Source organism: Varroa destructor, unplaced genomic scaffold (assembly GCF_002443255.2).
Source record: "Varroa destructor unplaced genomic scaffold, Vdes_3.0 BEIS01000003.1, whole genome shotgun sequence".
In the NCBI taxonomy this organism is placed as follows: domain Eukaryota; kingdom Metazoa; phylum Arthropoda; class Arachnida; order Mesostigmata; family Varroidae; genus Varroa; species Varroa destructor.
Window position 1 is genome coordinate 47,579,694 of NW_019211456.1, and position 27,570 is coordinate 47,607,263.

A 27,570-nucleotide genomic window follows, 5' to 3' on the forward strand; every position below is an offset into this window, starting at 1 on the left:
TCGCTGCTGCCACAATCACCAATTGGATCGCATTCATCAGGCGGATGTATAATGATATGTGCCCGAAAAACAGACTTCAAATACTGAATTATCCATCAATAGCACCGTGAGCGTAAACGTAAGCTTCTACTCCCTCTATGATCGGTTACAGAGTTTCGGTGACCTGTCACCAAAGAAATATCGATTAGGTCAACGCAAGCGAACATTTTCCATTCCCTTTTTCTGTTCTCGCTATCGATATTGTAGAGTCATCGTAAAAAAACGCAGCAACAAGAAGAGTAAGCTTCCCATTGATATAGGTATGTACACATTTGCGTTCGCCAAGGAAGTGGACGGCCAAGCAGCTCTCGTCAGCGCGTACGCTGAGATGGGCAGCACTGGAATATAACCGACCGATCACACACAAATCGTCGACGTTTTATGAATCGGCGTAGCGCACGAAACGACTTTACATGCGGTCACTTCGCTCCGCTTACGGTAAGCCTTATGTTCTAGTCATAGCTTTACTGTAGTGGAGAAGCGACGACCACGACCACGACGCCGACGAAGACGACAGCCGCCATCTTTGAACATGGATTAACATGATAACCTTTATGGTGGCCCTCGATCGTGCCAATCGTGTCCTTCAAACAGCTGCAGTACCGGCAATAGTAACATTGGCTTTTCCGTCGTTGTCACTGGAAACGCAAGACCCAAACGGATTCCTACAGTCAAAAGCTCCGACGGAAGCATCATCTCAAGTAGTCAAGCAACTAATGGAGAACAAACGCTGTCATTGAAATCTACCTTCATAACTGAACCGGAACGGTCATTGTCCAACTTGCCTATTTGTGAATCAACAACTTTAGCGGCTTTCTTTACTTCGGAGATAGTCATCTAGAGAATGATTCGTTTTCTCTTCGTTCCTCTCAATCATTTGTTACTAGCACAAATTCAGTTGTTGTTCTTCAAGTTCATACATACCTAGCTTACGCTGCTCCTGGGGCAGACCAACTCGAACATGGCGGCAAATCAGCTGCCAATGGCATTGTCAGCCGGACATAAAGCTTAGTCTACAATTTCCGACAGAATCGACAAAAGTCTTTGAAAAATCACAAAATTAGATGAGACCCTTGGGGGGCCCGTAACTTTCTAAGTGGTCTTTATCAGCGAGTTGGTTCGCCGTTCGTCGAATCGGATCGCCATGAAGATGCGTGGATGGCTGTGCTGATCCCACAGCAATCTAAATGTCAACGCCGAAAGCGAAATGTTCGCGTGGGCCCAGCAGGAGCCGATGGGCGCCAACCCGGTGGCCAGTCGACACGGTAAAGCCCTTCTTGTGTTGGAAGGCGTTGCTGCATGTGGCTTTATATGTGTGTGTGCGCGTATATATATGTTCATTTTTAGAAGGTGTTGTTTTCGATGGACCTGTAAGTTGTAAATAGTTACCTCTCGTCCTAAATAATACACTACTTTGCCATCGTTGCCTTGCGTTAGACGGACTACATAGATAGCAACAATAGGTATCCTTATGACATGGCCGGTGGCACCTTGCGACGGAAGTGCAAAAAATTTATCAGCTTTCGCATTTGTTGGTTCTTCCAAGGCTGTCGTTGTGGTGCTCGTAGCAGGAAAAATTTTGCCACAATGTGTACCACGCTAACAGACAGATAAACAGCTGCTGACTCGATGTTAAGCAATCGAATTGCAATGAAACAATTGTGTGTACACCTATGTAGCACACTTGCATTGTGTACGTCTGTGAACCTTGTCATCCACGAAAAAGTATCAGGCTGACGGCAGAGATTATGATGATAATACTAATGGCCCTGCTGCATCTGTGTAACGCAAACGAGCGAGAATAGACTTACAGAGAAGTGTATACCATAAGCGAACCTCAAACCTTTAGTCAAGAATGCTCATTGAATAGACAAATAAGATCGAGTCTTATCAATGGCCTAGTTTCCAGAACTACAAGTATTCGTGAAGACGCCGTAATTTGTTTCAGCTCTTGATTCTGAGAAATCATGTCTCTGCCTGTTTGCTTTCTACATTACATGGCTCTGAGCTTGGTTGATTGCTTTAATCTGTCGATGTTCGATTGTTCGCTATTGAGGACAGCCATTACATTGGACCGCTGGACAGCTTTCAGGGCGATGAGTCCTTCTCGGAGTGGCACCTATCGTTTGGCAGAGTGTGGTATATACACAGATGGTACCGGTATCATCACTTCTCGCAAGCTCTGAGTTACATTTACCCCCTCCCCTTTCCGCTCCTTCTCTCTCTTTGACTCACATTTATTTTTCTCGATGCTTATGCTGGCCAGTGCAAATAGGCACTAAGCGAATGCCCCTTACTATAGCACTATGCCTGCCTGTGTGCTCAATGATCCATAGCCCCTATGGAGGTCCACGCTTCTCTTCGCGATGCCGTCTTCTCCGGGCAGCGCTCGTACCATTATTATATGTACTTGCATCTGCTGGTCGAGAAGCGGAACAGCAATGAACCAGGGTTAGAGTTGCGGCGGACTATAGACAACATACCGATAACTGCTGCCCGTCCTTTCTTCGAGGAGGACGAACTCAGGGCGGAGTTGGTCACGACCACATCGAGAGAAGAGAGTCCTGATGTGCACCCGATGAGATCGCAGACTGAAAGAGAGACAAAAAGAAAAACCGGCTATTATGCACAGCGGTAGATGCTAACTGACTCAGTGAGCTTCGATGCGTTGCCAGTTGCACTGGGGAAAGGTGCCGTTTAGAGGGCTGAACTGCACCAGCATAGTCTAGGCTGGATAGAGTACACGACTCTCCGACGAGATTCAGCCGCCGGCTACTGCTTATCGCGCACTGGAGGACGAGAAAGGGCCAGAGCCCCCGGCTCTTCATTCATCGAATCTCCGTCTCTGTAAATTGTAGCTATCTTTGTTCACATCCAGATGTGCCCTGTCTGTACGTATGAGCTTGCTACCAGGCTGTTGTGTATCTCGAGATAGTGGCGGTACAAGCATGGTATGAAAAGACATTGATCTGTGACGCTAGAAACGCTGAGGAAGGCTCTCGTGATCAGATCCTATTGCGAATTTTTTGCTTTCAGCTTCAGTCTTCATAGTATTACCGATAGAATCTTGCATTGTTCGTCGATAACCCAGTTAATGAATCCTTGATTCTATAGTAAAGGAGAAAATAACATGTGAGATTATTGTCTGTTAATTTCGGGACTTCTGCATAAGCGCATTAACGGTGTATACGCTGATAAATAAATAAAAGACAATAAAAAATCGATTTTTTTTTATAAATTATTTTGAGAAGCCGAAAAAGCAACATTGTGATAGCCTCTCGAGTAAAAATCACCTACTGGGAAGACTAGGCCGATGGATCATTGTCCATACAGGACAAGTAAGTAATACTTGTTGTCCTACAGCATCGATTCTTTCACTCAGCTTGAACAGTAAGATATACGCATCGTGTGTGAGTATTGTATATGGCTGGGGAGATAAGAACGATAGCTTTTTAAACACGCGTTACCAATAAGCGACTACCAATGAGTAGACTTGAAGCATTGGACTTTTTTTTAATTACGTTAAGCATGAAATTGTCGCACCCACGACCCACACGTGTACGTGGATGAAACGCCCGATGCGGTCTCTACCGCGACGGCACCCAAGTGTTAATTAATTTCTTCCGCGTTGGCCAAGCTCAGAACGAATGCACGAATCGTTCTTCCTAGGGTCATGTTTGTTATACGTCCCAAATTATAGATATGAAAGTAGAATGTATACTTCTGCCTGTCTATGCAAAAAAACCAAATCTGAATTATGACTTTTCCGCATACATCCGAAATCCAGTTACTTTGTAGTTAATAACTCCGGCCTAAAAGATGGCCTAACAGCAAAGTAAAGGCCTGAAAACTTAGCTCTGTGATGTTACCTCGGAGCGAATGGACAATATCGAGTCGTGCTCATCAAGTGTTTTGCTGATATACATTTCTCTGTATAAGATTAGTTTTGTAACGTTGTTTGTAGTGTAAACGTCGCGGATGCTTACTAAGCATATTGAAAACCATTTGTGCGTTTGTCCAGTTGAGCTTTGAAAAGGTTTTTCTGTGCAACCTTTACGTATACAAGCGTTTTATAAATATAATTACTCTTTATCTTTCTTGTCTTATTTGATGTTTCATTGCCTAACAGATGCGTATATTTTTATGAATATCTTCTCTAACTATATTACGCAAGTATAAGTTCTATAACGCTTGCACGTTTGAACTCAAAGTATAACGTGGCTTGATACATGGGGTAGTCTGCTATATGGTACCAGTGATAAGGACACGTTTTCTAGCTTTTGTTATCAGAAGGATGTGAAATACATGCGTAAAGATAGTCTATCCCACCTGTTTCTCTCTCCTCCGCTGTCCCCTCCTCTGGCTTGTTTTATCCTGGCATTTTGATTGGCAGGTGTTGCGTTCCGACTGCCAACATTCGAGTAGCTGCCGCGAAAGGTAACAACAACAGCCGGCAATGGCAATAATCCACTGCAGCTGTCGGCGCCGAATTGAAGAGATAGAGCGGCGTTCTGGGTTGTGACTTTGCAGTTCGCCGCTTCTTTATTTCTCAAACAGCCGCGGCGGGGGCGGCCGCTGCCGCGATGACGACGGCGGCAACAATACCGACAACATAAATCATTGCCTATTCGGAGAAGCTGCGGGCTGTAGTAGCGTTCGTGGCGGCAGTAGCTGCGCGACAGCAGCTCCGCAGAATTCCCAGCTTCTGCTTGGGCTGTTTCAATGCAAAAATACACCAGTTCCCCTGTCCCCTTTCGCCCCCTACACCACCGCGATTATCACTACCAGATCGTGCCCACCGTCGTACGGCCAGCGGTTTTCTATCTATCTATCTATATACCTGTTTGTGTGCGGGCTTATGCGCCCGTTCATTCCTCATTGGTTTCTCCGCGTGCCTATCTACGTGTTGTACAATACAATAGTAATGGCTAGATGGGCGGTGGGCCGGGCGGTCGACTGCTTCCCTGGTTGGTCTGGGGGTGAGCGGGAGGGTAAGGAAGGCGAACAAGAAAGCGGGCTCCTGCTGTTTTTGTTACTGCTGTATAGGTCATCAATGCTTCTGCAGCTGCTACAGCCACCGTTGCTGACTCAGCAGCCACTATTGCCATTGAAGTGCTTTCTACTCGAGCTGCAGCACAGTTTGCTGTGGCGGCCTCTTGTGCGTGGGCAGCTAGCTAGCTAGCCAGCTAGCTAACTGACTGACTGACTGGCTTTCCTTGTTCGCAGTTACTTGCCGCTTCTGTAGTGCCAGCAGTAACTTTTTGAGGGCTGCTGCTGCCCAACTAACATAAGCAGCAGTAGCAGCGAGCATGACACTCCTGAAAGCTACGGTCGGTTGGCACCTTCTCCCCCCAGTTTTGCTCCCTTAGTCAACCAAAGATTTCTGTCTCTTCATCTAAAAAAAGAGAGAAAGAATGGCCGCCATCCCTACCAGGATAATATCGGCCAGCATATCACCATCAGCAGCTGCAGCGGTTAGGTGACCATCGTCCGACAGATCCAACTTCTGCACACCTCCGTTCGCCTTTCGGTCCTCGTATGCCAACAAAACGACGACACAACACATTCACACTCCTATGGAATGAGCGTCATCTGTATCGTCTGACCGAATAAACTCCGAACCGACCCAGTCTTTTTCAATCGTGGCTAAAATCACGTCGTATATCGTGCATCAAGCCATTGACGCCGTGGCCGCTGTTCCGACCGTTGTTGTTGTTGTTCAACCTGAAATAGGTAGTTGCTGTTTGGAACTGTTGTTGCAGCTGTTGGCGAAATGAACGCTGCTGCAGCAGGCGGGGTGTGGGGGTCAGATTGCCATTTAGCCGGCCCGTCGGTCTATCCGTCCGCTGTATGGCCGTAGTAGTCTCCATAGTCCCTGTTCTTACCGTCCAAGTCGGCGCCAAAATCATCATAGACGTCTGCTGCTGCTGCTGCTGCTGCTGCTATTCCTGCCTTTACTTCTTATGCCCGGCTCGCCGCTACTGCCGCCGCTGCTTCTGTAGCTACTACCACGCCGGGTCCGGGCGTACGCTACGGGGATGTCGTAACGGCCATGCATTTGTCCATGGCTTCTCTCTGCCGCGCATCGCGTCGCCGCCGCCGACACGACGATGGTCACGATCATGCTTGCTTGCGATTATCTTTCGTTGTAACGATGGAACGGACGGAGGCGAGGAGAAAGGATAGTTCTTTTGTGCATCGTTTCTGTCATTGTTGTGATGGTTAATCTTCTCATCATCATCGACATGTCGTTGTTGTATCTCGTTATTCTATTCGACGGAAGTGTGCCTTTCTGCGTTGTTTTGTTGCTTCTATTGCTGCATTGTTGCTGCTCCACCTTTTACCTGTTTCAATTCTCTCGACCGTCGTCAATAGCAACATGACGACGCTTTAGATAGAACGGTGTCCCACTAGCGGACCACTCAACAGGATGGCCTCCGGGTCGGAGGTCCTCAATCGGCTGCCGGGACAGGAATCGTTCCGAAAAGCTGCAAATGAAATTGTACGAGCTCTCCATTGGTCGCTCCACCTATTGCTGCAAGTAGTAGGAGGCTAAGTCTGCTTGGGTGAATTTCGTGGTCCTGTCAAGTCTTCCCCTAACCGTTGCAAATGTCGAAACATATCTCGCAAGAGTTTGGGAAAACCACTCTGTTTCATTTACATTGCTCTTAAACATTTCTCGCTATTTAAACATTGAACTTGTTGTCAGCTTTTCATACTGAGGTATTTGATGCTTTTCGAAACAAAATACAAGGTAAATGTACCTTTTTGCAAAGTATGCAATCGGAACGTGAAGTTTTCCTATTCTCTTGAATTTTTTCACTCGTGTTTAATGAATTCTTCTTTTCTTTTTTTTTTTTCTTTGACACTTTTCTCACTAGTAATATTATTAATCGGACATTATGTCATAGAAGCTCGTATCTGTAATGACGTGCCGTGGCTTCCTGCTAATGTTGAGGGCCACTCGATGGGCTGGGTTCGAAACTGAAGAAGCACACACTTTGTTTCGTAATAGGACCTAGCCGTCTGGTGGAATGCCCCATGGCTTAATTAGCGTACGTAGAGCTAAGTCCGTTGCAAGCTGGTTATGCATTATGAAATTTGCAAACACTAAACGTTTGTGGGTTATGATTTGATTAGTAGCTCTGAAATCGGTCTGGTACCCCTGAGGTGATAAGAATAATGGTTCCTCAGCGCCATTTTGTACCGGCAGCTCAACACACCTATAATCGGCAGCGACCTGTGAGTCGATCCTGTGAGCCATTTTACGCCGCTCAAAGCCCCCAACTTTATGGTGTTTTGTGTTTAGCATTTACGAGCGTGAAGAGCTAGAAGACTGGAACTACGTCAACTCGAATTCCTAAGGGCAAAGTAGGCCTTTGGGGTTATGCATTTGCTGATTAACCGAAACGCCTGCAAGTACAAGACAAATGACGCAATCGTTACTAACTACATTCGGGCCTATTCAGCATAGTATGCCACTCTCATAACATCTTGCGGTACCTATGTAAGCGAGTGACTAGGGGTTAAGGTAGGAGTTAACTGAAGGCCCATGGGATGAAAAATACATTGTTCATAGCAAGCCTAAATAGAAATGTCTATTTAGGGATAGCATAGGCAATCGCAAACATGTATCGAACAACCGCACAGACCTGCAGGGGGGTAAACTATTAGTTGGGCCTTTTAATATAACAATAATTATTCACTAATAACTATCTAACTTCGTTCGCCATTAAATTCAATATGGCAGCGTCAAGGTCCATATTCAAATCACTGCAACGTACTAGTTTACGAGGTAGGAAGACTTTTCAAAGCGGTCTTCAAAAGAAAGCTTCTGTGCTAGCGTTTGGAACGTTGAATACCATGTTTGGATATTACGAGACTCCTAACATAGATGAGATTGTAGCCACTCTATTTCGTAATAATATAGTAATTCTTTAAGTTTGAAAATTTTGTGTTCGTGATATTTTTGGCCAATTTGTGGCCCAGAACAGGATGCGCCCTCGGTCAGTAGGCGGCATATAAAATTTTTAATAACGGATTTAAAAAAAATGCGTATTTTTTATTTATTCAAAAGCTTTAAAATATGTTAATCTCATTTATGACAATTCAATGGAAATTTTATGCTCTGACAATATATGGAGAATGATATAATATCGAGGAAGGTTTCATAAAATAACAATAAATGCAATTCTCTCGCTGTCGAGAATCGTTGGATACTATCGTGGACTTATGATGTAGATAGAAAAGCAGCATCTCTTCCCCATCAAACGACCCATGTACCAAAAGGGGAATGACGTTCCCTACTTACGGGCAACTTAAGAGACTTAAAGATAAACTAAGTCTGTTTGTTGAACATTTTTAAAAGAGTACAATAGTAACTTAATAGTCGCAATAACACGGCTAAAGTTACCTTGGATGACATTTGCACATTTTTCAAAATCGGCTGCACTTTTTTAATTGGTTCTTCTTTTCCTTATAGATAGAACTCTAGGGATGTTCCATAACGGCACAGAAATTCTAATCAAGATTCATTCATACACAGAGAAAAACGCTGGAATCTACCTTATTGTTAATGTATGCTAGATTTCTCGTAAGCTAGTTTTTATGAATGGCTACAGATGCAACCCGATAGAATAGTGCGCTGCATGCACGATCGACTATTGAATGAAATGAAACGAAACATGGCCGTTTTGACGTGCATTGATTGACCAAATGAGGAACAAATCGAAGACTGTGTTTAATCGGTAATTTATCGAACGTTTATGCTACGTTTAACAGGGTCTAATGTCTTGGTTGGCAAAGCCAAATTCACCGAACGACGAGAACTGAAAAAGGCATAGAAGACAAAAAGGCTAAGCCAAATTTGTCGTCGTTCGTGATCCTGTGATGATCCTTTTTCAGGCCATCTATTTCCCTTCTGCTATAGTTTTTGCACTGACTATTGTTTCTGGTGTTGCGGCCCCCTTCAACGACAACGCGATCCGGCAAAATGTCTCGACCAGACATGTTTTACTATATTTCATAAAATAGCTTGCTGAGACTATTACGACAACTCTAAAATCCTATTAAATGTTACGTTCCATAGTTATTCTGTGATTTTGAACAATTGTTATGAGGCGCGTTCACGTTCATCCTTAGATCAAAGCATTTCTGTTAAATTACACATGTATATGTTTTTGGGTCCGCAAAACGTGACCTCGATAGTCTATAATGGACACGCAACGTGTAGACAGACTACTGCCATTAGCATCGCCGTTTTCGACGATAACCTGTACCATATGATATATCCACGGCCGTTTGCCGTGCTAACTATCATCACATAGCCTATCGTTTTCTTTTTTCTTTTGCGGTTACTTTTTTTTTTTCTGTTATAGTTTGCTTGTGTAGCTGCAATTGCTGCTGATAATGATGCTGCCCACGGTCAATCTACTCCCCCGTAATAGAAGTCTCTGCGCGATAGAAATAGCGGCTGTATACGGCTGGGACGGGGTGAGGGATGCTGGGCGAGAAATACGATGGCATTTACTGCCCCAGGATATGTCATACTGTATACATCGCAGGTCACAAACACCTGGCACCTTATTGACCTTGCATTGCCGCTCAGGGGTCGCCGAACGGCACCATCTATCTGGATAAATACACCAGCGTCAAAGGTGACGCGTCACTAGAACGATTGTTTACCGCTGCTACTACTACCGCTACTGGTGATGATGCTGATGGTGACGTGCGTAAAAAAAGATCTGGGTCTGCGTAGTGTGCTCTTGGCAACGCCTTTACGTCTCATTGTTGCGCAGACAAGCATGCGGTGTAGATCTAGGGTAAACACTGAAATCGTCTGTTTATATGCACGATGCGCAAAGGAGGGCCCGAGTTACTTGTGTATTCGGGTGTCCCAGGATTCGTCTTTTCGCTAACACCAATGATATTATAGAGCAACCTCGACGGAGGCAATTGTTTATGCAATGTGTATATATATAAAGTGTATTTTTGCTATGAGTGCAATGTTTGTATTTTGGAGAAAGTTTTGCGCCTGTCTACTTGCTGGTCTCAAATTAAGTGTTGATCTGATTATTATCTTTTTGCTGAGTTTCGGGATGATAGCGTATGAATATTAGGCTAAATGCTACTTGTTCTTATCTCCCTTATCAGTTAATGATTCTGTATTCAGCTCCTATTAAGCTACATTAACGGTGTCCGTTATCAAACATGAGAGCGGCAATTTTCGAAAAAGCGTTAACGTTATCGCTAGCAACACCGTTCTGGGTATCTGATTTCGAAAAGTGCCTTTACGTGTGTCCCGTAAGCGTGACGCTCCTGCTTCCTTTACCGTTTCCAACCTTATCACCTTGATGACCAATTACTGCCATCATCATGACGTCTGGTGCTCTACTCTTTCGTTCCGCTATTCTTTCGCTTTCGGCTTTGGCCGAAGCTATTTGCGACGTTTTCTTCAGCCAAACAAAACATCTTTTCCGTCGTTGTATGTTCAAGCGATTCCGGGGTGCGGATATGCAGCTATAACGCGGCAGATTTTTCAGTACGTCATTGTGGCATATGCATTTGTATGGTTCGTTTTCGTTCTTTATTCTGCCTGTCGGTTCGGCCGCTTTCTTATTTTCTACAAGTTGTTGTTTGCTTGCTTTCTTAAGCGTATTTCGCATGTGTATTTGCGTCCGTGTGTTTTTGTGTGCGTGTGGCAATTTAGGCAATAAACTTTGGCGTCTTTGGCTGACTTTGGTGCGCCGCCACTGGCCATTCGCCATTCCCATCCGTCCGCGAGATGCCTTCAATTGCTCATTCGGTACAGGATCAGCAGCGTTCGAGCAAAGCCCAAAGCAGAACAGCATGAAATGGTGAAGATCGGGCTGCCTGTGTTGTCATCATTGCTGTTGCCGTTGCTATGTGTAAGGAGTGGCTTCGCCACTGCGCGCGCCCGCCCGCCCGCCCGCCCGCCCGACCGACCGCCCGCCCGCCCGCCTGCCTGCCTGCCCGCCCGTCCGCGGCGTAGTTCTTCATCTCGTGGAGGGAGGATATATCCGGGTCAAGCGCGGGTCATCTTCGGCTGCTTTCGTCTCGACAACGGCAGCGCTAGCAGCAGCAGCAGCCACCGCTGCTGCTGCCAGAAGTGGTGGTAGCGGCTGAAGCAGTTTTCACCACTACTACCGGCATCGGTGCCACCGCCGACGCCGCCGACGCCGTCAGCATGACCACTACCATCAACAGGAACCACCACTCCTTCAACACTTCTGCATCAGTTTCTTCTTCGTCGTCATCGTCATCTGTTCTCGATCTGTGCCTGTTTGTCCGTCGATGCGTACCATGTAAGTACGCATGTAGTTGCCTGGTCAACAGAATGACTAGCCGGCGGCTTTTCATTCTAGAGGCATTAGTAGCTGCAACATATGAAGGCGATGCCGATGCTGCCGCCGTCAGGTTGTTCCATAGCAGCAGCAGCAGCACCACCACTACCACCATCGTCGTCACCGGCACTCCCTCGCGCGACTCATGCGACCAATTCCGACCGCATCCCGTCTCCCGTCTCGCGTCCGTCTTCCGCGCATCTATCTATCGCTACCACTACCACTACTACTACAGCTGTCGAAGGAGCAAACGCAGTAAGAGTAGAATGTATAGACGTCAGCCACCAGCAGCAGCAGCTACAACAGCGGGACCTCTCCGACTCCACGTCTAAGTTCATCACCACGGCCGCCGCCAACAACAACCGGCAGCATTCGAGCAGCCGCAGTGCGGAGCGCCAGAAATCATCATCATCACTCAGAGAAAAACCATTGGGAACTAACCGCCAACAACGATTCGACGATTGGGTCGGCGCCGGCGACGCCCGCTGGCCCATAACGATAGAAGATGGCAGCAGAGATAGATGGATGCGATTCACTGTCGTTGCTCCGCTGCTGTTATGGAAACTGATGATGATGTACTAGTGCTAGTGATGACCGTGAGGTAGAACCGGCGTAGCCGATTATGTTGTAGCATGGTAGCGTGACTGCGTCCTGCTGCTGCTGCTGCTGGTGGTGGTGGTGCTGCTGCTGCTGCTGCTGCTACTGCTACTGCTGCTGCTACTGCTGCTGCTGCTGCTGCTGCTGGTTATGATAGCATCGTGGAAAGATGGCGTCATAGAGCTCTATAGAATTTTGTCAGACCTCAGCAGCAGCGACAAGTGTCGGCCGCGGCGACTGATCTATGCTTGACATTTATGGTATATTATACCGTGCTATTGTTACCGTATGGCAACAGGTATATGGCTTGGTCGCCTCTATGCGCGAACATAGCCTGGGTCGAATGCAGAGGCGTTCATGCGTATTCCTGTCACATCATCGTCCGATTTGTTGCCAGCGCAAAACGAATAGGATGGCAATGAGATGCAATCAACAATATATTAACTGACACCATCGTAATTACCCAGCTGTTTCTAGAAACTAAATTAGATCTGTGTATTTTCACGTTCGACTTGTCCGTCAGGGCCCTATCGTCTTTGTAGTATTGATTGAATGTTTATTTTCACTATTTGCTGTTTTGTCACTTTAAAATAAAAAGATATTTACTAATTATAACTAAATTGTTTTCAAAAAGGTCACACCATTTGTACATCTTAGACCACTACAATAGTTAATCTTACATATGCTTGAAATGATGCATTTGGTTCGATAGCTGCTAAAAGCCCCCTACTATAATTTTACATCTGTACACGTCCAATCTATACACAGATGAGAAAGATATCTGTCGGAGCTCCGCATTGAAAATATACGCTGAGATTGATTTTAAAATTCAAGTTAATGTTTTCTCGAGTCGGTTTTGTATATTATCATAGGTTGTCGTTTTCGTCCGCGAAAAGAAATCTCTAAACCGGAGCTTGGCGAATAAGATAAAATGCCATAAAAAAAAAACATACACAACGACCATAAGATTTCTGGAAAATAGGACAGCTATACACAGAGCTGAAGACGAAATAAAACATTAACCTTGCGAAAATAGTCAAGTAAAAAAAGAGCGCACAGAATGTCTCAGGAATATTGCTCACAATCAGGTCGTAAACGAATCAAGGTGCATAGGAATCAACTGCGTTCAAAGTTAGAACAATCACTTTCGCGATTTGCTTTTGCCCAGCGATATGGCACCTACTTCCTGGGACGAAGGCCAGTTTACAACAACTTCAAATCGAATGGCCACCTAAATCCAAGTAGTAGGTATCGGGGCACAAATTACGCCTAGTTAGGTCACTTATTACACGCTCGTAACACACAGCTCCTCATGTGTACATTTAGCCGATGCGCATATCGACATGCAGCACAAGGCCTATCTATTTTTCTGGGTTGCCTGCCAGCGAAAGTGTTGGTAACTTAGCGTTCACTCTAATCAGGGTAGCCAGTCGAGGGCAGTCGGCGAGCCCAGGTCGCCCGTCGCCCCCGCGATTTTTCGTCGACGAAGCTCTCAACATCTTCGGCGATCGCAATCGAGCCGGCAACGACCGAAAAACCGGCAACGTTAGATGCATTGTTCGGCGTGCTTGTCACGACGATTAGCTTTCTTTTTTAGCGTAGCGTTATGATAATGTAGATAGCGACAGTCCGTCGAACGTCGCGGATCGAGGAGGTAAGCAAGGACCAGGTTGGTCCGACCAGCGAGCTGACTACTGGCGACCATCCCACCATTCGGCCGCCGATAGCGTGCCGATCTGCAAAAGCATCAGATTGTTCCTAATATTGTAATGATAGTAGTAGCGGCAGCGGCAAAAGATGCAATAACGCTTGTGAATGATGACATGCGGTTATCGAATAGTCAGTATGGAAAAATATGGTGGGAAATTGCGTCGATTAAGTCTGTGCCAAGCTGCCCACGCGTCTGTACGTCTCGCCAAATCGCTTATCACAGCCGCATAAAATGATAATATATTATCGATAATAACAGATATCTAGCCCGAAGAAACAAAGGTGCGTTATGCTGGAGACCCACGAATACATATCATATTGTATGGACAATCTGCAAGATACGGCCAAGACCCCTTTCGCACACAAAAAAGCCTTTTTAAGATTCAAATAAACTATAGCCATATATACAAGTCTAAATGGCGCATTGTCTTGACGAGACGGCTGTTAAGACCAAGACCCACATGATGACACATCTAGTGCATAATAATAATAGTAGTAACAATAACAAGACAGTATCAATAATAACAAAAACTATTTAACCATAATACATTGTGGTTTTCGATGCAACCAATGAAGGGCGACAACAGGATCAACAATGTCGATAGCTTGGAGAAGTCACTACATAGTTTCTGCCCTTAGCTAACAATATTCTACGGCAACCTCTTCGAGACTATCTGGAAGGACGACAGCGGTGAGCACAGGACGTTAAGGTTCATAAGCTACCTACACCTTCATCTGTGCACTGGGTAACAGCCCCGAAGTTGTGCAAGACATTATGCTGAAATGCGTGCATTGCTTAGGAATCTTAAAAAATAGGTAAAAAGCAGACGTAAAAAACTTGCTTAACTTTAATATTGGACTTTTACATTCAGATACTTGGCATGCATCGGTTTCATTTATGTATAGCAATTTCGAGCTCAAGACGTTGTTCGGTTTATGTACACGTCGGGTAGGAAAAATACGTCACTCCTGATTGTCTAGCTCACCCGCCCACAGCGCACGTTTTGACGAGCTCCGTTTGAAAGCGAGAAGTAATCTGTGGTTCAGCCAATTCCGGTTGAAGGAATCACACTCCATCATACAAATTCATCACGTACTATAATGCCTATTTGTCTGTCTGATCAGGGACGAGGCCAATCGACCATCACATCAAGAAGTCTTCTTGGTTCAGTCAGCTACTCAATGACCCTACAGCATAGGCGCGTCGTAATGTATTCTCTAAACTTCTATCTTCTTGTATCCATTTCGAAGGTAATAAGCATTATAACATCTAACCTCAAGCGACGTCTTCTAAGCTGCGCTTAGACATGAACAAATTCCAGACGGACAGATGAATCGTTGATGTACGCACAGGTGCATATGTTTTTGCTCAACTGGTTCGATGCTAGCTGTGGCTTGTGCCCCCCACTCGTATGGGAGCTTCGTATGATCAGGACATCACGTCAGATCGGCCTAGTCTCCACCCACGATCTCAGCTAGGCCACTTACTGAAGCCTAAAGCAGGATGTGGACCAGCCGATGACGTTGAGTAAACTAGGCACTCCCACTCGAAACGCACAAATAGCAACGAAGAAGATGCTAACCACTACCAAAGAAGAGCGAATAGCAACATTATATGGCGAGCCTCTGCTCATCCTCCAAAAAGTGCTATCTTCACCATTGTCCGGATTGAAACGAACAGTTTAGCTGGCGGGAATCGTGTCTTTTGCCTACTAGCTCCTTACCAGGACGACTTTCGTGACCCTGAATATTATTATTTACTCTTGACCAAGAACTTCGAGGTTTACATATGGTTGTAGCTGACTGTGTCAGATCTGGTTGTGTTACCGTACACCGTACGCTCAGAATAAAAAATAGTTAAACGTAAAAATTTATTATTATATATAATTCAGTAGAAAAATAAATCTGTGCTACATGCGCCATCAACCGTTAAACATTAACATTGTATCCATCAAGGAAAATTAATTGTGAATACTACTGATATCTACACGCTACCTTGAGAGGTACTGCATTTTTGAATAATTCTCGAGTAATAGGACACTGTTACAGGCTGGTCCCGCATGTTGCATTAGCTAGCAGAGGCCTAACAGGCCATTGCTCATATTGTAGGATATGTCTAATGTCTGAAAGGGCGGTGGGCGTAAATGTTCAGTCTCCACCCTGTATAGCTATGTGACGTTGAATGCCGAATGCTTTGTATAGATTTCTAGCTACCTGTGTCGTTTCGATAGGGAAGTAGCTAAAAATTACGTAAGGATCTCTGCCGATGAACGCGGATAATGATTACGGGTGTCTGACGACTTGACGTTCAACAACAACGACAACGATGATCGACCCGCCTGTGGGTGGTAGGTTGGGTATTCAGTGATATACTTTCAGTTGAGCCCAAGGTGTGGAGGCACCAGTGCTTCTTGACCTCCGACCCGTGATTCGCTAGGACGAATAGGCCTTTTGTTACTTTACCTTGTTACTTGGCTTAAGATACGGCAATAAAAACCGTGTAGGATAACGGTGAAGAAATTGTGCACTATATATATATATATATATATATATATATATATATATATATATAAAATTTGTTCAAGTTTTCGTTGTCCCAGCACAACCGATTATGCCTATCCTAGAGTTAAGTAACACCATGTCAATAACAGCCAAAACGACAGTAGCGTGTAACAACCAAATTAAATTCTATTTTTCTATTTTGTACGTAATTAGATCTGTTTTATACCGCTTGTTCACTCGGGGCGCCCTCTAGCAAATCTCTCAAATGTGTTGGTGCTTTAATGTGTAGCGGCTGGGTACCTAATACCATTTTTTTCGTAAGTCCTCCCTTTAAAAAGTAGCCTAGTACCTGTGTAATGGAATATCTTCGAATTGAGTTAATTATGGCCTTCTTCCACCCTCGTTGACCGCTGCTGTCTCACTCGCTCACCGGTGGCGTCTGGTACCCGAATCCAAACGAGATGTTGCTGCTGTTGTTGTTGTTATTATTGCTGTTAATACTGCTGCGCCTGTTGCCGATGTCGCAGCGGGCAGTATTGTACATGTAGTACCGTTGTCGTGTTAGGACCCCGTCGTCTTCGAAGTATAGAACCGACGGCCTACCACCACTATGTCGATCAACAGCTCCACCAAGGAGCTGCTGCGTCATCTTCGCTCGTCCTAATAATCAATATAATATTGTCCGCTCGTTTCGAATTAACAATGATAACAACAACAGCCTTAGACGTTGTAGCCGAAGCAGAGCGTCGACCTCTATGGACTGACTATAATAGATCAGTAGTGAGTCAGTCAATCGGGAACATTTTTAGCCACCGTCGGGACGATTCTCGGAAGTCGAGCTGGGTGCGCGCCACCGTTAGCGAAAAGTCACCTGAAGCGAAGCGCCAGTTGCCTTCAGTGTCACGGCACGCCGCTGCGCATCGTTGCGTACAGGCCGATTAACCGAGTTGTATGAGAGAGAGTAGTCCGATACTCATCAGCTAGGGATGTAAGATCTGTCGGAGACGGCCATCATTGCCAGTAATCGAAGAGCGCTTGGGCTTGCTCTCCCGGCGACACACATATGTGACCATTTTTTTTAATTCTATTATGAGCTTCACATTTGACAAGATATGATTGTCGATGCTGAAGTCGAAACGTATTAGAGTGTCATAAGCGGATCTGATAGACTTCGAAATTTTTGACCTAGTGGGGCTAGAATATCAATATTTCAATATGCGTTCCAGTGCTAGCGTTCTGTCAGCTTCTGGACAGCCATATACTCACCATTCGTGTTCTCATACATAATTTCTCTACCTATGGCTTTCCGAAGTAGTGGAATACGCTTGCCTACCAGCTACCTTCTTAGGACTTAGGTCAGGAGAACCGGCGGGCTAAAATCAACGTTGGTTACTTTTTTCCTCAATCCAGGAAGTAGCTGGGACATCGCGATGGGCTGCGGTGTTGTCATCAAGTAACCATATTGCGTCCTTTCGACTACCATGGCAACGGCCCATGAATCTTTTGAAGAACTTTTTGAGGAACCCGAAACAGCGGGCTGCATTCATCTATCTATCTATCTCATTATAGCAGATGATACCCCAGATGTTTACTGCAAGTGCTACTGTCATTTTGCGCCCGAACTTGCTCGACACTATCACATATTCAGGGTGACACCATTCCCTTTCCTAGTCTTTTTCTGGCTGGCGGTCAAGATTAAGCCATGACTTTTTTTGTCAATTAAGTTTCCCCAAATTTCCAGCCGACTTGGAGTCAGTCTACAGGGAACCCAATTTTTACTTATTTTCAATATTTCGATTATAACCCTGCAATAAGTTATATGTAAAGTGACAGGCTTAGTTGATAGAAGCCTTAGACTCCAACTTTTGCTTACGTGAAAGGGTTGCGGCAACCCATTTCTATTTTTTGGATCCCGACCTCTGGTCACCTACTCGGTGTCGTTCAATACTATGATTTTCGTTCATAAACTGTTTGCACTAAGCTGCTAATTTTTGATGACTTTTCGTTGAATTGTATCCTTGAGGACTAAGCGTGTATTTTCTTTCTAAACTAAATCATGCTTTTCCTTCATTTTTCCTGGAATAGCCTCAGCTGATTTTCATTTATAAATTTCTGTGAGATTAGAGTATTTACTAATAAGTACGTAGTTAATTTAATTCCAAATGTCCGCCGGGTTCCCTCGTAGCTGCAATTACTAACTGTCGTCAAGCTAGTTTTGTGCCCTTGTTTCCTGCCTTGAAGATAAAAAAAAGTTCTGGAACATGTCTCTTTTCTGTAGTAATCGAACTTGCCATGCATGCATGCATGCATGCATGCACGCACGCACGCTGTGCTATAAAACATCAACATGGAACTAATAGAAATATGTCATAAAACAATTGCGAATAAGAACAGAAAGCGGTGAGTTGTCAGTTGTCTGAAAGCAAAAAGTCAAGGCCAACCACAAAGGTATTTTTTTAAATATCTTGTTCTGATCTGTGCTGCAGATTTTTTGGAAATAAGGCCTTATTTTAAAAATATGTTCAGCAAAATTAGTCATTAAAATAACGTTTTTGCGTTGTAAAGTAGAACGGAATATTCTATATAGAATTAGCTGTTTATGTAAAGATTGCATAAAATACTACATTCGTCGTACGTGTCTCTTTGCAGTTTCTTTTGCTTGATAATATAGCAGTCTCTTTGTGTTCTTAAAACTTAGTTCTATCCCATATCAGTCTCTTTAGAAGCTGGGGATCTTATAACTGAATCGGCATTAGCCAATGTAACTGAAAAGCAATATAACGGTATATAAAGCCTCGCGTTCATACCCCAATAATCGGGAGACATTTTACCAGGTCCAACTTAGAACACATTTTAAGGCAAGCATTCAGGCCAAATTAATGATTGTCGCTGTTTCGCCACTAAATTATCCACAAGAATTGAAAAAGTCTTCATCAGATTGCACGATCCCTACGACACGATAATATTTAGCAGTTCATCATCTGAAAGCTTCAGTATGGGGGCAATTTGCGCAGGTCGTCGGAGACATTATCAGCTGGGAGCGGTTACTTGTTTGTGTCGTTAGGAGGTACCCATCGTCACCGGTTGGCCGTCTGCTGTCTTGCTGAAAACAGCAGGACATCCTCACCTTACGCGGTTATGGCACTTTCAGGATGAAAGGTTTTAACATCGCAACTCGTTAAAAGCGTTCGCCATTTATCGTTTTTAGAGTATACCGGGATCATGCTAATTTAATTAGGTTGCAGCTATCAGAGAAGACAAGGATTGACCAAAAAGTTGAAAAGGATACGGTTCCTCCAGTGCGACCCGCTAAGATCGTTGACTAGACCTACAGATAGCATTTACCTTCAAATCTATAGTTAACAGTAGTCTGGAGAAAATGACTGTAAGTCCGGTATGATAAAACTGATCTTTGAGTCTCTACGCGCGATACTCGTCAACGAAACGTACTAATCAACCAGCAGATGGGCTTTCTTTTTTAACTTAGTAACTCTTCTTCATTGTACTACTCAAACATGACAACGCACCTTATTCAACTATACTAGATCAGTGAGCCTATACGACACTGCAAAATAATTGTCTCACATCTGAGTTGTGACATTAAACAGTCTAAATTTATTTCACGGAACACTAAATGTCTATTCTTAGCATCACCAAGTAGGTCACATATACTTAGCTTCCAGTCCGCTACGTCGGATATCCTACAGTTGTCAGATCCTCTGTTCGTTATCAAGCTTGTCCTTTTTTTTGCGCACATATAAGTTTTAAAGGTAAGGGAGTTTCGCCAGTCTATTAACGATTTATTTTGCGGTACACATCTTGCCCTTGGCCGTGTCTGCGGCGAAAGCTGCTTCGGATAAGCCCCTTGAGGCTTTATAATAGGCTAACATCCGTAAGAATACACTAGTCCGGATATACATACGGAGACGCGTTTTTCGTGCTCTGTCTACGTAAGTGAGCGTGTGTGGGTGTGTGTGCGCTATGTCTGAGACAGTCAGCGGCATTTTGACAATTCGACCATTGACGCAACTCAAATGTTCAGTGGTAGCAACAGGCGTCAATCAAACATCTGTTGGATAGTTGTAGTAGTTCACCTCAATCGCGAACGAGCTTTAAGGAGTAGCCCTACGAAGCTCCTGTACCTGCTAACAGATATAGATCCTAAATTCTAGTTACTGCGTCTCCCATCATAACTGTCGTAGCCATAGTTGGAACTAACGGGCATATCTAGTTCGACGTCTGAATGATGACGTCGCGAAGGCCGAGGTGACGGTGGAGATGGAGGACTCGTGCGAGGGTATTACCATGAATGAAAGTCGGTGATGTTAGAGGAGTGTGATGGTTGGCAACAATTGTGACTGTCAAATCAATAAATAATTTCACAAGGAAACAGCTCACATGAGAAACATTCATTCTGAAGACACGATTATTGGTCCCTAGTGAATGCCACAGTAGGTATATGTAAAGAAGAAAAAGTGCCATAATAATGGCCTGCTTACTTTTATAATTTATGATAGACAGTTTGTGATGGATAGCTGTGAAGACTCAGAGAAAGAGAGTAAAACGATGAACCGAACGAGCCCGTACTCTTGATCGGAAGTTTCAGGTAGTAGCAATAGAAGCACCTACGGATCGAAACGTAGCCGCTTGTCAGCTAGTCAGATAGCTTCGTTTAGCTTCACCGTATTCTGCGGTCAAAGCTATCTCAACTGGACTTAACAGCTTTCTACTGCACTACTAGATATATATAGGCCACAGCAGTTGTTTGAGCGGAGCCTGAAACGTCGAACAAATAACCAAGAAAGAACACTTAGGGGAGTATTAACAAATTATCGGTCAGCGGTCTGCAGCGGACAAAACGCATCCAGTAGTAGAAACCGCACAATCACAGCATGATATGATAAGTATTTCATTTTTGTATTCCCTTTCTGTAAGCATGTTCGTGGTTCACGAATGGAAAACATATATGGCACCTGCAGTCATAGAAAGTTCTATAGATTGCTACTAGGTTATGGCAAATCTTAGAAATATAGAGCATAAGATACCTTGAAGTTAATCTTTATAAATAATGATGTTGTGTTGGCTACTTGCAATTGAAATATAGATTATTTTTGGGGGTCACCTATCTTTACATCCTACAAAGGTTTAGTGTTCCCCTGAGTAATTCACAGAGGCAGGAAACAAATACACTTATCAATTTGCTGATATAACTATACGGGTACAATGATATTAGGCCTTAGTGGAGATAGCTCTGGATGAGCTTGTTCGCACCTGTATATATGTCGTTCTTCGAACGGTTATTAATATCTGTTTGCAGCAACTCGCGTTGTCGTCGTTCGTCGTTTTAGGTTCGCCGCCGCCGCCGCCGCCGTCGTCGTCGTCGTCGTCGTCGTCGTTTTTTCGTTCTTTTCCTTTTCTACAGATGCGATCGGCAACAGAGGTTACGGCACCCTGATTGTCGCGAAGGGGCCGCTTTGGCCCCACCAAATGGTATCGTCCAGCTTGTGACCTTCGGCGACCTTCAGGCTAACGCCCTCCTCGCGACCAGTTCTATAACTAGGAAGCTAGAGAATTCTACACGGGCTTCTTCGGCCACCTTGTTTACCATGTGGTCAAGCAACAAGTTTTTTTTAGGAGGATCCACCCTCCTTCTGTTGAAGTTAAAAGCAAGGACGTTTGCAATTGCTCTGGCTCGTCTTGTGCCGTGTCGACGTCTTTGTGACACCTAAAAATTCTGAGAGTGAGCAGCGTCCTCAGACCTTCGAAAAATTTCGTGCCATCAGACTCAATAAGAAAGAAAAAAGTCAAAGAAGCAATTGATTCGTTTAGTCAGCCCATACTGGACAGGGCCGCCCTCAAATGATTACAAAAAATTTTGCCTAAACTTTGGCTCTAGCCGTCGGGGCCGGGTGGTGTTTCGCCTGCGGCCTATTCTATGGCTTAGGCTACCACAATCACAGAGTCCTGTAGGCAGCTTAGCTAATCCAAAAATTAGATAATTGAAGAAAAAAGTATCTCGTCAGATACGTGCAACCTGATATTAACCGTAGGCGGTACGCGACTTCTAGACGGCCATACACCCGGCGCTTCCTATATGTATAGCTATACGTGCTGTATGTGCTAATAACGGCCTACATATATTACAAACGTAGACCTCAGCAGCCTTCAAGTGAAATAAGGCGAGCTTCATAATGACGCCTAGAAGATGAATTGATTCTTTCTTCACTGTATTAAAACTAGCGCATAGAGATAACATAAATTCATATGTATTTAACTATATCTGATATGCTTACCTTGGATTTGGGGTAATGGCACAATTTCTTGCCGGAATTCTAAATATAAAGCCCTGAATTAACCCCGTTCAGCTAAGGTTGATTTGCGTCACATGCCGTCTTTAAAATCTAACACATTTAGTAGTCCATTATAATAGTTAAACACGAAAAATAGGCAAGCGATGCTTTTAGATGTACTTAATGGCCTTCTACCAGAGAGGAATCAACACGAATAGTTTTTACGTCGATGGCATACTATTTTTTGCTTTGATCCCACACACACACACACACACACAAAAGCTGTGTTTAATTTGTAACAAACGAGCTCCAATTTAAACACAGGGAAAATTGAAATGAAAACAATGGGCCTGTTTATGCTCCATATTTTCAAGACTAAATTCGAATGTTTCTCTATTCGACTTTGCTCTAGTGTGTGCTACGATAAGTTATACGAATTCCCCGCATTCTTAGCTGAGCCTTAGTTAACTGCTCACTTACCCTACAACTTACTATCAGATGTCGCGCGTATGAAAACGAAGGGACGTAATAAAGGTCGGCACGATGGTAAAGGCTGTTGAAGGTAGAATGTGATTGTTGGCTTGATTTTAAGCGCGCGATCTCCTGCAGATCAATCTAGATCTTTTAGCACATTCCTCAAGCCGGTAGGGTAAGTGGTAAAGCAATCAGGAAGTGAAATAGCTTGTGTGAGAATAGCGTGCGGTTAATTCGTATAAGGGCCGTTGTCAGGGGAAAGCAGTAAACTCATTCGCGTCAAGAATACTTTACAATTCTAAATTGTATTTATTTTATCTATTTAATATTAATGATTCGACAACGGTCATGTTTGATCGTCGTCTTCATTACATAAATTGCGTCCTCCTCGTTCCCTGCGCCGCGCAGTCGTCTTCGCGTCTCTAACGAGGTGGTGCATACCCTCATCGATACAACGATTCCTGGCATTTTTGCTTTTTGACACATCCACTTCGATACGTCATCACGGCTATCGATTCGGCCGCAGCAACATAACTGAATTACTGCAGCAAAGGAAAGGACGAACTTCGCAAAAACGTCTCTGTGTATGTGTGTGTGCTTGTAAGTCTGAGTAGCTACGCAGTGAAGAAAATCAAGTGCCGCAAATACGTCGAGGCGTTGTATCTGTAGCTCAAAATAAACTGAAGTCGATTTTACGTCACGATGGTATTCGTCGTGGGGGCGTCGGATCGGTAGATGTTAGTTTGGAGGAGGCAGCTGAGTGGAAGGAAATCACCGGGGAACGAAAACGAAGTAACCACTTCACTCATCCGCCTTGCCTATCGACTGTACGATATTGAACTTCTGTTAAGCAGATCTGTCGAGACCGCTCTCAGTGGTAGACAAAGCTACACATGAGGTACAAGACGTGGCAATGTCTTACAATGCGACCAGGCCAATGCTAAGGTAATGCGGCTACGCAGCCAAAGAACTAAGCTCGAGCTGCTGTTTGCCCTGCTAGGGCTTTTCGTGTAGCTGTACCTGTGCGTACGAAGCGCCCGCACGAGACAGTGAGAAGCGACAAAAGGTCGGGGGAAACAGACGGATAGGAGTGAAGACCGCGAGTGAATCAACAACAACAACAACGAACTGATGGTATGCTCCGATGACGGACAAGGAACAACACCAAGTTAGCTCGAGAGCTCTGAGTGGCTTAGAGGTATTTGCACCAGTCGGTCATGCCACAGAGAGGAATGCTGATCGGAACTCACGACGAAGTCGACATCCGACGGTTCAATGTTTAAGCAAACGATGAGTCTTAGACTCACTACACTCTATCTATGCGACACAATAGCGTAATATTGAACAACGAAAGGATATGTAGCAGCCTATGACATGGCTAAAGCTACGCAAAAGTTAATCGAACAAAGCGGTGGTTTGTAGGTAGTGAAAGTACGGTGTAACGAAGCTGTGCCCCGAAGATGGTGCAGCAGCAAAAGGAGCTATGACGTTGAGAGCAGAAATTGCAGAACATTAACTGCTAATGTTCAATTCGCGGCTAGTAGGGTTCCAACCACCGAAAAACCGGCAATAAAAAAAAAATGGGATTCTTTTAGCATTAGCCGACAATAAACTCTAACGTACGGCTAAAACACAAGCAAATTAGAGATAGCAAACCGCTTTGTTTCAGGCGCGGACATTCGTAAGTATACCAAACTGATCAATTCTATGGTACACAGGTGGTGCCGTTCAATCGCTGCATCTCCCCATTAGCCCCGAAACCATTCCGTAGTCGGCCACCCCGTGGCTGTGGCACTGACGGCGATTTTTCCCAGTGAGGTACCGCTGCGACTACTCCATTTCGTGCTGTGTACTCCGCGATGTTCACTCGGCACGTAGTGTACGAGTATCTGTGTGCCAGTGTGCGTATGCATAGCGGTTTGCCTATGAAAGATTTCCTGCACTGAGCAAGTGCGTGAGGAGATGTTGTTGTACATTCCTTTATCCACCCCCTCCGGTCACGATTCTCCCGCGATACGACCTCATGAAATGATGGCGGTAGCGACAGCCAGATTGCAGCCGCTCATCGTCCGATCATTCGCGGCCATCATCATCGTCAGCACCATCCGCCTTTTGATGCTCACCCACTACCATCACGACAGTGACTGTGGTGACAGCAACGTATTTCGCCGGCAGCAACCGTTGAGTCCGAACGGATTCGCAATGTTGTATAGCCGCAGCATTTGTCCAGATCCAGCCGGCCGTACGTGTAGTTCCTCATCGCAAGCGGTCGGGATCGTTATTTCTTTCGCCGCGTGCTGCCCCCTTCAAAACAAGCGAATGAACAGACATACTATACATCAGCATGCAATTATATAACTAGGTACATCTGTGTTCTGTGCTGTTGTTGCATGTACGGATCAGGACACAGGAGAAGGAGCCCTAATTTCTGCTTATGCGAATACTCCAAAGCCGAATTTTCAAAACCCTAGTTATTTACGGAAAGCGTATTGATCAATGAAAGGGTGTACATATCGTAAAATGGGGAATGCGATGTTGTTGTTGTGATCTATGCACGATTTGAATTTGAATCCGATAATTCATTGAACGATCGTGACGCTTACGTCTTCTGATGCGTTCCCCTACGTAAATGCATGCAGCTATATGGTATTATTTATGTTTAACCAATTTTTGGGCCATAAATCAGCACGCGAATCAGAGGCTTTACATTTGCCCGTTGGCCGTCGACATATGCCCAAAATATATACAATATATGCTGTTTTGCAAGATTTACCAACGAACAGATCCTCATGCTCACCTCAGTTTTATCAAGCACATAAGCAAAAGTAACTACCTTTTTCCGACAACGTATACACAACTCCATAAGCACTTGCTTGATTCGGTGGCACTCATGCGAACTAACCCCTACGTTCTCGGAACTCAGCTTGATTTCATCATGGAATCGCAGTAAATCACACCTACTTGGGGTAACGAAGTACACGTGGCTTTGGATCCTATTCATCAAATGCTTTTGTTTTCGCTTTGGGGCCAGAATACGCTTTAATCCACCCACGTACTGACACACGTGCGCGCTTGTCTAAAGGAAAAAAAAGAAGAAATCGTTCGTTATTGAAAAGGTCCTCCCGCGCTATATTCATCAACAATATTGTTTTCTAATAACGAACGTATACACATACATAGAAACATTTAAGGACAAACAGGAGCACACACATCATATGTTAATGGACGCATCCGAAGGCGTGGCTTATTTCATCAAAACTTTTCCAAGTACCTTCCATGAGTAAAACAAAAGATCTCAATAATGTATGAAACTCTAATATAGATTCTACTCAAGATTCGACCATCATCCGCCGTCCGGACTGAAAAAACAAAACGGCTATCAATAACATGGAGACGGTCGACGATGTTCGTATCCGCTTCCGTGAAGTGATCTAAATTGACCGCGTCAGTATACGGTATACCTTGAAATTATATAAAATGAATGCATAGTAATTGGCAGACTTCCCTTGTATTGGTCGATGACTGTGAAAGTATGCGTATCGCTGATAATTACAGGTATGATGATATTTTAATCGAAGCTACTATAGTACGTTTTACACTAGGACATTTTGCCTATAGGAGCCGACGAGGGCGTGGTTGTTAGCAATGGAACATGAACGAACGATAGAATATTGATGTAGGCCTTCATTGCTGGACAGTTCTTACTACAGCATAAGCTGACTTCTATTTCTACGGCGCGTGTCTTCCTTATGTTTAGTCGGTTTCTTATAGACATATAATTTTTATCTCCGACAGAAGTTCCCTGATGTGTAATCAAATGATATGTGCATTGTTGCACAATTCTATAGGCCTACATACGTTTTGAAGTTAAGTGATGAAGTCCACTTTGGGGCAAGAACCTACTCGAGGTAAATGAGTAATGATGGTGGCAATTGTGATATCATCGATGTCGTTGTGCCTGAAAAATTATTAAGTTTTGTATGTTTATTCAAGTTTACATTTAAAGACTCTAGATTACATCAGCCATACGTCACATATTGTTTACCTCGAAGTGTTTACATTGCTGTTTAGATCACTGTAGAAAACAGCGGAGGTCCGCGATCGTCTTGAACAGTTTATGGATAGATTTTTTTTTCTCCAAAAAAAAAAAAAACGGGCAGCTCTACCATCCAACACAGTGACGATTTTCTAATCCTCATATCGATGTTTTATCTGATCCACTTTTCCTAGGCAACGTTTCCTCAGTTGCATTGTACCGGTAGTACCTAGCAGACGACAACGAAAGCAAACAGATTATGCAGATCGACCCATACCCACACGAGATGTGGGATCAGATGTATTTGCGAGAAGCAATCAAGATGTACTTGTTTTTAAGATAAGGGAAATTTTCTAGCAGCCAACCGAAGACATTTCGTGGTTTACATGGCCAAAAATTTCACATCATGTTTTCGTTGTTTACTGTTATCGATAGATGGTGACGTAATCTATTTATGCTCCCTTCTCATATGTACTAGGTATTTTGTTTGGGGATTTGCTAGCTGGCGATAGTACCTTTAGTCGTCGACCTGTAGTCGGTAACTGCCAGGCCGATCATT

General features: G+C 44.3%; 1 long non-coding RNA gene across 1 annotated transcript; it reads right to left on the minus strand.

Moving 5' to 3' along the window:
- Positions 1-19,812: 19,812 nt before the first annotated feature.
- Positions 19,813-27,234, minus strand: LOC147757059 (uncharacterized). The gene is made up of 6 exons (XR_015324685.1): positions 27,021-27,234; positions 26,834-26,933; positions 25,937-26,051; positions 21,483-25,279; positions 20,711-20,987; positions 19,813-20,569 (listed from the first exon to the last, which is right to left on the minus strand). It is a non-coding gene; the product is annotated as an uncharacterized LOC147757059 (long non-coding RNA).
- Between the last annotated feature and the right edge of the window lie 336 nt (positions 27,235-27,570).